The following is a 10,279-nucleotide window of genomic DNA, read 5'->3' as shown; positions in this document are numbered from 1 at the left end:
CTAGTCCTGAAGCAAACAAACAAAACACCCACAGCATTTTTTAAGGAAGAGAAGGCAGAGTGGGCAGCTGGAAATGGTCAATAAGTAAGTGAGTACCCACAGTCCCCAAAGCTACGGTCATTAAGCTTTCTTTGCACCCACCTTCTGCATTTCAAACAAGAAATACTATTTATAAAAGTAAGGACCAGCTTTTTATCAGTGTACGTGTGGTTTACAGGTTCAGCTGTCCCCGTGCTTAAATAATCAGGCCATCTCTTCCTATCACCCCATGGGCATGTCATTTGCTGAGTTGCCCATCAAGCCCTCTCTGGCTGGAAAGTAAACAGAGAGAGAAAAGGAAGGAAGTGAAGCTGTTTCTGCTTCTAGGGCCCTGTTCCCCATACATCTGACTGCAGCCTGTCACTGGGGCCTGTTCTGGTCACAGGCAGGAGGCAGCACACCTTCTAGGAAGTCACTAAAGAAAAGTAGTGCCCTTTCCGAAGGGACTTGGGCTTGCAAACTATTCCTAACACACTTGGGCTGCAGTAAAAAGATTACCAGGCTGAGGGGCTGTGCCCACATTCACTGCCACAAACATCTGCCCACATGTGCTTCTGTCTCCTCACCTGTGAAGTAGAGCTCAAACTGCCCCATGAGGTTATTCTGGAACTAAAGGAGGCGAGATCTGTAAAGCACAGAGAATATATGTCACAAAGTAAGTTACATTTTGTGACATGGTTGTAACACAGTTCAGAGTTGCTAGTTGTTGTTATGAATTATTACTGAGTGGGCCCAGTGCCAACCACCTTGGTGATCTCATGCAAGTCAGCCCACCCTCAAAGCCTGGTGGTCTACAGTGCTGTCATGCCCGCCACAGTTGGTGATAAGCACCCCATTCCCAGCTCTACGATGGGGCAGGAGTCTACATTAAGGGACCTCAGACATTGATGATGGTAACACAAAGGAGAATAGGACTCTGGCACCAGAAGTGTAATGTTGCCATGGGCAAAGTCGCCCTTTGCCCTTCTTGCTGCTGTATCCTCCTCACACAGGAAGGAAGAGGTCTCCTCCACTCTTCCTTGCATCCTGGCTGGCTGGCAGAGCTATGCAAAGTGCTCAAAACACTCTAGACCGCTGGAGTCCCTGTCTACAGTTTCCAGAACTATCACATTTCATCAATTTATTCCTGGAAACAAATTCCACGACAAACAACGGGGCCCAAACATCTAAGAAAGTCTCTGTTTACAACATCCACGGAGCCTCTCTTATATTTGGATTCTCCCAGTGGCTATTGCTTTGGCAGAACAGGAGGAGCTCACAGGCAGCTCAATGTGCTGGAACTATGCCAGCGTGGGAAGAAGGAAGGAGAGTTCCAGGCTGGGGGCCAGGAGCAGACCCAACAGAAGCAGGTAGAACCTCAGGTTAAGCAAAACATTTGGCCCCTGACTCAGTAAGAAATTATATTTAGTTGCTTGTATAAGACACCTAGCCATGGGACCTTGAATAAGAGGTTTTATTCCTCTCTTACACACACACACACACACACGCACACACACACACACACACACACACACACAGAGTCTAGGGGGTTATAGTGCTGCCTTAAGCTCCTCAGGGACCCAAGACCCTTTCAGCCCTCTAGTCCACCACCCTTGCTCATTGTTGTCATCCTTTGCGGTTGCCTTATGACCCATGAGCTGCAGCCATGGCATTCACATTCCAGGGCACGTGACGGGGAACTAAGGGAGGACAAAAAGGGTTTACATGCTTGACCCTTTATACAGCCTTCTCAGAAGTTCCACATTTCCGTGGCAAGAGCCCAGACACAGCCATACCTGGCTGCAGAGAAGACTGTGCTATATATGGAGACAGCGAGGATGACAGGGAGGAGTGGGGAGGATGGGGAGCAGCACAGCCCTCACCCACTGCAGCCTCCTGCACAGTTCTGCTCTGCCCAAGCTTGACTAAAGCAGCATATTTACTGCCTCATAGGACTCAAATATTCCACACGTAGGGGAAGGCTTCTCCCTCACCATACTCACCTACCGGGGAATTCTGACGAAAGGAATTAGTACCATGTTGGTATGTTTCCAAGGGTCTTTAGCTTTGTAGCAATGTCTAAGCCTTTTTAAAAAATTGGTGGCCCAAGAAGTTACCGGGCCAGTCTGCTCACATCTGGCTCTGACTAGAAGAGTTAGATACTAGTCTGAGCAATGACACAGTCTCTCTGGATTCTTTATTCATTCAATAAATATTTGTTAAACACCCAGTCAGTCCGAGACGTTGTGCTGGGTGCAGTGGTCCCAGACCAGCCCATGCAATGTCTTAACTCATGGTGCTCTCAGTCTGGGAAATTCATTTTCACAATGATACAGCGCTGAAAGGCCAGACAACAGGCTCACCAGCAGCTCACCAGCAGGCCCCTGACCTCCAAGTTGGGATTTGAAGGTCAAGTAGGGGCTGTCCAGGTTATGAAAAACTGAGAAATCCCAAGATCAGAGGAGGGAAGATCATTCTGGTCCCAAGGCAAACATGGATGCCAGAGTGGCAGGTGTGGAGGCAAAGAGGCAGAGAGGAGGCTGTTGCTTTGTCCAGGCAGACAGGAGACAAGCAGGGGTGGTTTGGTTGGAGAGAAGGGGTTAAACACAAGAGCTTTTCTGGGAGTGGAATGTAGGAAATTGGTGAATGGTCAATGAGGAGGATCTGTTTGGGATGGCAGGAGGGATGCAAGCACAATATCGGGTTCCTGGCTTTGAAACTCTGGATGATGGCATGTCACGGAGCTGGACAGCACAGGGTGATAAGCCAGAACCTGGGTCTTCGGAACTGAGGGAGGCCAGTAGCCCAAAGCCAGAGCCATGAGGAGCCAGCCCCAGAGGACTGATCAACTCAGGCTTGTGTGGGCCCCACAAAAGCTCAGAGCTACCGGGCAGGGGGTGCTGGGGTGCTGGGACATGAACATGGCTGGGCTGGCATGGGCTCTGGTGGCCAGGTTCCCATGGAAAGAGGCAAGGCCAGAAGAGACAGATCAGAGAGCCTTTGAGTGCCTGGGAGGGGCCGGCAATCTGCAGGAGGAAGGAAGGTCAGGGATGCCGGGGTTGGTCTGGGCAGAGGTGTTTGAAGGGCCTGTGGAGATGACGAGGAGGCAGTCAGAGGTGCCACTGTGGGACTCAGAAAAGGGACACAGGTATGTCTTTGCACATTTGCTGCCTCAGTATCACACTTATAAAACAGGATGATGCCACACTGTGTAATGTGGTCTCAGGTTTCTTCCTGCTCCTGAACTCTCTGTACCACGAATGACCCCTCAACCCCTGCCTGGCACCCTATGTGGCAGCAAAGCATGTGAAAGGTTGTTGGAGGGGCCTAGCCTAGCCTGATTCACTAAATTCTTGTAATCAGTTTAGTTACACGACAGAATTCAGATCAGACTGAGGATTAGCAGAGGTAGTTTGTGAATGATGCTTTGAACTTCACAGATGAGAGGCTCCTCCCCCGTGCACACAAAGAGAGCCCGGGGTATTAAACGTGACATCAACACATTGCCAGCCCTGGCCTCCCTGCCACCCCATGCTAGGAGACCCTGCAGCTGGCTGGGTGATCAGTTGGCATCCCAAATTGCCCTGCCACAGCATTCCACTCAGCTCTCCCAGGGGGAAAACGGGCTCTGTCTTCAGCCCCGCTGCTCCTGGAATGGCAGGCATTCGGGAGGCTGGCCTAGCCCTGCTTCCTCAGGACCACGGGACTCTGCAGGGGGAGGCAGGATGCGCACTGCCCTCTCCACTGCCCCATCCCACAGCCCACTCGGTGCACAGCAAAGCAAAGGAAGCAAGAGGCTGCTGGGAGGCAAAGAAGCCTCTGCACGCCTGGCCTGCAGCTCGCGATTATTGTTCCCAGATGGGGTCTGTCAGACCCTGTCAGCCTCAGATACACAGTGAGAGTGCTCCATCCGCATTCCTGGAATGCGTAGCGGCCCTGGCTTCCCCTTCTGCAGCCCTCATTCAATAACATGTCAAGTCCCTTCAGTCTCACCCAGAGCTAAATCCCTCTCACCCACTTACGGCCTTTGCACACGTGCACTGTGCCTGTCCAAATATTGAAGCTGGGCCAGGCAAGGCATATTTAGTCTGGGCTGATTACACTAGTTGTCCAAAGCCAACTGGGTCTCATATGCTGGTTCTAGTTCCATGATGAGCTTTGGAAGCCAAAGCCATTCGCTGTGCTCACGGGCCTTGGGACTGATTGTCCTGAGCTGTGTCCTAGGGCTTGGCAGTCTGTCAGGCCTGGGGAGTGGAACCTGGCTATTTGCTGATTGCACTTTAGCCTATGGCCTGATTGCTGGCACCGCAGAAGGACTTGCCAGGAAGGCGCTGGAGGGGCCCTGGAGTGTAGGACCCTTCTTTCTACACTCCACACCGGCTCCGCCAGGATGGAACACACACATAGAGACCCATCCACCCTGGTCCTGGCGTTGTTTCTGAGTTGCCACACTGCTCCCATCCTGGTAGAACCTTTTCACTGAGGGTCTGTTCCCTTTGATATGAAAGAAGCCAGTCTGTTGTTCAAGCAACATTGAATCTGCAGGTCATGAGGGTATCTGTGGGTACAGATGAGGGAGCATGGGGTCCAGGGATGATAAGCAATTGGCTCAGAATCACAGATATCAGAGATACAGTTGGATCTGTAATTCCAGACCTTTGACTTTCCAATCACTGTGTGTCCCTCCAAGAGATACGTGGGAGTCCCATCCCCAGGACTTGTGAATATGACCTTAGGTGACTACAGGATCTTTCTGATGTAATCAAACTGAGATGGAGTAGAGGCTCTACTCCATCACGACAGGTGTTCTCATCATGAGAGAGATCCGGCACACACAGAGGGAAGACAGCAGTGTGAAGATGGAGGCAGCCACAAGCCAAGGAACATATTTGGATGAAGCCACCACAAACTGTAAGGGACAAGAAAGTGTCCTCCCCTAGATTCTCAGGAGGGAGCATGGCCCTACCAAGACCCTAATTTCAGACTTCTAACCTCCAAAACCTCGAGAGAGAAAAATCCTCTGTTGTCTCATGGCATCCACTCTATGGTATTTTCTTACAACAATCATAAGAAACTAATATACCATCCTTTCTGATATAAAAACTGGATGAAATTTTAGACAAGAATACAGTTCCTTAAAAGCTAGCAGAAATGATTTGTTGTAGGTTAGTATTCAAACGCACCCACCAGGTCATGATCACTGTGCAAGTCACCTTTGAAAATGACCTGATGTTCTATGCCTTTCTTACCCTGAGGAAAGCACCAGTCAAAACCCAATAATATGGGTTCCTTAACAAATTTTATACTTTATTTTGTGGACTGATGTAAAACTAGAATGATTTCCTCTTAAATGCTTCCTTAGGCACCCAGTGCAATTCTGACGATCTGCATGTAATGGGCCTCCCCATTGGAGGAGTTTCAAGGCACTGAAATTCTGTGATCCTTCAAAGTGGCCTCTGGGGTTAGGAATTCTTGATTTACATCTGCCCTGTGACCTCACACTCTCCCAAAGACTCCATTAAATTGAATCATTTAGTATTATGGACTTAATAAAGATGTTAAGAGCTGGCATAGAAAACATGGGCTCAGGCCTTCAGTTGACTGTGTGCTGTGGGTTTGGGCAAATGGTCACTTTGCAATTGACCTCAATATTTATCCTAGTTCTCAAGAGATGGAGATTGTGAACTGGCAATTTTCCCAGAACCCATTAGCCAAAGTCCTTAGTCTGTGATGATGTTTCTTCTAAGGTATTTGGGTGGCTTTTGAATCCAGCAGTGGCTGTGCTCTGGCCCTATAACCCAGAAATGCCAGTCCAAGGGAACCCCCAAGTCTGTTGCTGTCTGTCAGTTCCACACATCAGCTGTGGTTAGTTTCGCAAACCCCAAATGTCCTCATGGCATAATTTTGGGAGTACCTGTCCTCATAAGAATGTCCCCATTTTTCTCGCCTCACAGCTCTTCACTGCAGCCTGTTTACTGTGGAAGAGCTGAGAAGCCAAACATATCCAGGGACAATTCTTGCTGCTCCCCAAAGCATGAGTGGAGATAAATAGAACCATACCTTTGCTTTCTTTCCAAACCAACTGGTGGAAACAATTTGAAGCCTTGTGATCACTCAGTGCATGCACAAAAATTTCCCTACATGTTTTAATGCTCCTACCAAGAAGGACACAGTGTTGTTGTCTGTGTATTATCTACAAAGACAGGCCTTGCACTCCAAGGCTGATAGGTCTAAATAGTTGGGCAATGCTGTGGGATAGGCATACAGCACCCCTATAGAACTATGGAAAGCCACACTTTGGAAGCAAATATCATGCTGTGGGAAAGTGTTTATGGTCTGCTCTTGCGTGAAGAAAAGCTGCTTACAAAATAGAATGCACAGTATGAAAACTGTTATGCAAAATTATGTATATATCCATAGAAAATCTAGATGTCGATATTCCAGAATGTAAATACTGATGGAATACTCTGAGCTGTGAACATACCATGCATGTTCAAGGGCATTCACTGGCAGGGACAGGCAGTGGCTGGCATCTTGGCACAGGCTGTACCTTCTGGAAAGATCTTTTTTCTACTTGTACAATGGCATCATGTCGGCTGGTATCAGCCCAAACAATCATGAATGATTCTAATTTTTATTCTAGGAGCTTTTTCACGCTTTCCAAAAGTTTTTTGATGAGTAATGCTATTTTGTATTAACTTTTAAAAAATGATACTTACTCCAACAAGTTCTTTTGTGTGTATGGTACCAGGAATTGAACTCAGGACCTTGTGCTTGTGAGGCAGGTGGTGGAACCATTGAGCCAAATCCCCAGCCCCATCTAACCAATTTTTAAAAGATAAGTGGCAAAAGGTTGAGAATGACTGGCTATATGATGATATCAAGGAATTACTTTAAGTGTGTTAATGATCTTGAGGTTATCTTTTGAAGAATAATGATTCTTCTAGAGCTACATGCTAAAATGTGTGTAGATGAGTCCTCCAATCTTTTTTTTTTGATACCGGGGATTGAACTCAGGTCCTTATGCTTGCGAGGCAGGCAGCAGAACCACTGAGCTAAATCCCCAGCCCCTAAAATGTGTGTAGATGAAATGACATGAAGTCTGGGATTGGCTTCAAAATAATCCAAGAGGTACTTAAAAGGGTAGGAATATGTAGCAAGAGAGGTCATGAGTTAGTTATTGTTGAAGACAAGTGCAAGGAACATAGGAGTTCAAAATACTATTTTATTTCTTTCTGTATAGTTTACAAATCACCATACAAAGCTAAAATAAAAATATAAAATTGGTTTAAGCAATTATGATTGACAGGGTTTTCCAGAAAAACAGAGCGAGAAAGGGAGAATATCCGCCCCCAAGATGTGGTTATACTTTTCAAGATTTCAATTATCCATGGTCAACAACCATAGTCCAAAACTTTTAAATGGAAAATTCCAAAAATAAACAACTCATCAGTTTTAAATTGCACACTCTTCTGTATAGCGTGATGAAATTGTGCACCATTGTACTCCATCTTTCTTGGGACATGAGTCGTCTTTTTGCCCGGTGTTTCCACACTGTATATGCTACCTGCCCATTATTCACTTAATAGCTGTCCTGGTTATCAGATCAACTGTCACAGTACTGCTGTACTTCTGTTCAAGTGAGCTTCATGTAGCATAGCCTAGCACTACATCACAATACTCGTCATTCATTTCACTTCATCTCTCATAGGCACTACAGCATCGTAATCATCTCACAAAGAACGGGTACAACCAGGTATGATGGCACATGCCAAAGAGATCTCCCATCAGATTTCCAAATTCTAAGCTGCCCACTTTGGGAGCATTACTGTGGGTAATTCAGTGTTAAGCGGTTCATGAGTTGGCTGAGCTGAAAATCACTCCCCCAAAACTGGAAAAGGCTACACTTCCACAGAATACAAATTGGTGTAATTAATCACACTTGTGAGCATGGTAACTGATGATAGTTTCCAAAGCACATCTTAATGCTGTATAATTATAAATCAGAGGGTATGATCAGTCCAAGACGTCGCTAGCTGGGATGTTGATGGCCCAAGTTGAGCACACCAAGATTCTATAGATAAACAGACCAGAGGGTGTTCTGCACCTGGCTACTAGGCAGCAGCCACACTCTTCCCACATCCTACTTTGGTCCTCATGTAAAGGTCATCCCCCCTTTTTAAGATATTCTGGGATTACCTACTTCTCTCTTTTATTAGTACATGTTTGCCATATGTAATGATCACATTCATTATAGGGATATAATAGGAATTTGTACCTATACGTAATACATCTTAATTCCTCCTTTTTTGTCATTCCCTCTCCTCCCTTCAACCCGTATACTTACTTCTTTATCTCTTGAATAATGACCTTCAAGCCTGAAAAAAATAAAATGATTAGCTGGTGAGAATGTAATTTTTACAAGATATTTGGTTTGTATTTTATTTTTAACTAAGAACATAATTTTACACATTTATGGGAGACAATGTGATATTATGATATACAGATACATGGTGGGATGATTAAATCAAGCTACCTCTCTGTCTTAGTTACTTTTCTCTCATTGCTGAGACAAAATACCTGACACCCACAAGTTAAAGAAGAAAGGTTTATTTGGCTTACAGTTTGTAGAGGCTGCAGTCCCTCATCAGCTGGCTCCAAGGCAGTGTGGCATGGAAGATAGGCATTGAAAAGGAGAAACAGTTCATGGTGGGCAGAAGGTAACAAAAGATAGCAAGTAAGAGACAACCAGAGTTCCTTATATCCTTTATGTCTTATCCAGGCTACTTAGGGCAGGTAGCACTCACACCCTCAATCCTAGTGCCTTTGGCCCTAACATTGCACCATGAATTAATCCTAGCATCACATAATCTATATCCAACCACCACTGAAAAAGCCCCACCTGTGACTGCATGAGGCTTTGGAGGAATATCCAGAAACAAAGCATAACACTTTTCTTTCATATATTTAATGTTTCCTTGTGGGGAGACCATTTAAAATCTACTCTTAGCAATTTTGAAAAATATAATTCAAAATTATAAGCTATTGTCACTCTGAATAAATCACTAAAACGTATTCTTCCTAACAGAAACTTTGTACTATGTGACCAGTCACCCCTTTCCCCACCCTGCCACCACCAGCCCCTTAACCTGAGATGACTCTCTGCTTCTATAAACTTGAAATTTTAGATTCCACACATAGAGCGATTGCACAGTATATATACACTTCTGTGCCTGACTTATTTACTTAGCAAAATGTCCTCTAGGTTCTTTAGTGTTGTGAAAAATGGCAAAATTTCTTCTTTTTTATGACTTACTAATATCCATTGTGCATATATACATTTTCTTTATTCATCTATTTGTTGATAGGCACCAAGTTGTTTGTCTTGACTATTGCGAATAATTTTACAATGAACACGTGAGTGCAGATGTCTCTTTAACATACTGATTGCTAGATTCCCTTGCCTTAAGATGGCTGCTACATACAATAGCAGCCTCCTCCTTCCCATGATGCTCTGAACCTTAAAATGGCTGCCACATAGAATAGCAGCCTCCTTCCCATAATACCATGTTAAAATATGGCTTCCACTAAAGGACAGTCTTCTTCTTCCCAAAATGCCTCTCTTCTTGCCAAGAAAGGTAACATGATACTTGCTACCTCCTAGCAACTAGTGATGTCACAAGCCCCTCCTAGTGATGTTACAGCTTCCTCCTAATGATGTCACAGGCTCCCCCAATCCCTTAATACTGCTTCACTCAACTCCATGCCAGCTCAGGCTATCTCCACCCCACTCCCATAAAAGAAGCTCCCTGTTCTGCCATGTTGCTTTCTCTCCTTTGTTTAGAGACAGCCTGACAGATCTTCCCCATAATAAAGGCTTGTTATAGTCCTGGTCTGGTCCTGGTTTTCAGCTCTTTTCACTTTACACTGATTTCATTTCTTTTGGTTTATATAACCTTAATAGGATTGATGGATTGATTACACAGTAGTTCTATTTTTCATTTTTTGAGGAAAAGAATGTAATTTGTTACTTGGGATTTTCTTTGTTTTGTTTTATTTCAATTCAGTGTGGTTATTTAGGCCTTCTGGAAAGTTCACAAAACAATAGTCTTGAAATAATAATTTATTTTTTCTCTTTATTGACTCGGTTCTAATTTAATTTGATTTATTTTTTAATTTTTAGTACATGTTTGGAGGTTGGCAGAGACATTGGCAAAAATTTATTTTTTAAATACAATAAGACATTTTGAAGAGTGTTTAG

General features: G+C 44.9%; 1 long non-coding RNA gene across 1 annotated transcript; it reads right to left on the bottom strand.

Moving 5' to 3' along the window:
• Window positions 1–621: 621 nt before the first annotated feature.
• On the bottom strand, window positions 622–8,664 carry LOC104873523. Its single transcript, XR_783500.1, has 3 exons — window positions 8,641–8,664; window positions 8,366–8,396; window positions 622–664 (listed from the first exon to the last, which is right to left on the bottom strand). It is a non-coding gene; the product is annotated as an uncharacterized LOC104873523 (long non-coding RNA).
• Between the last annotated feature and the right edge of the window lie 1,615 nt (window positions 8,665–10,279).

This window comes from Fukomys damarensis, unplaced genomic scaffold (assembly GCF_012274545.1).
Source record: "Fukomys damarensis isolate Sample0158 unplaced genomic scaffold, DMR_v1.0_HiC HiC_scaffold_35, whole genome shotgun sequence".
NCBI classification, from domain to species: domain Eukaryota; kingdom Metazoa; phylum Chordata; class Mammalia; order Rodentia; family Bathyergidae; genus Fukomys; species Fukomys damarensis.
Note: the sequence above shows the minus strand (reverse complement) of the source record. Positions and strands in the feature narration are given on the sequence as shown.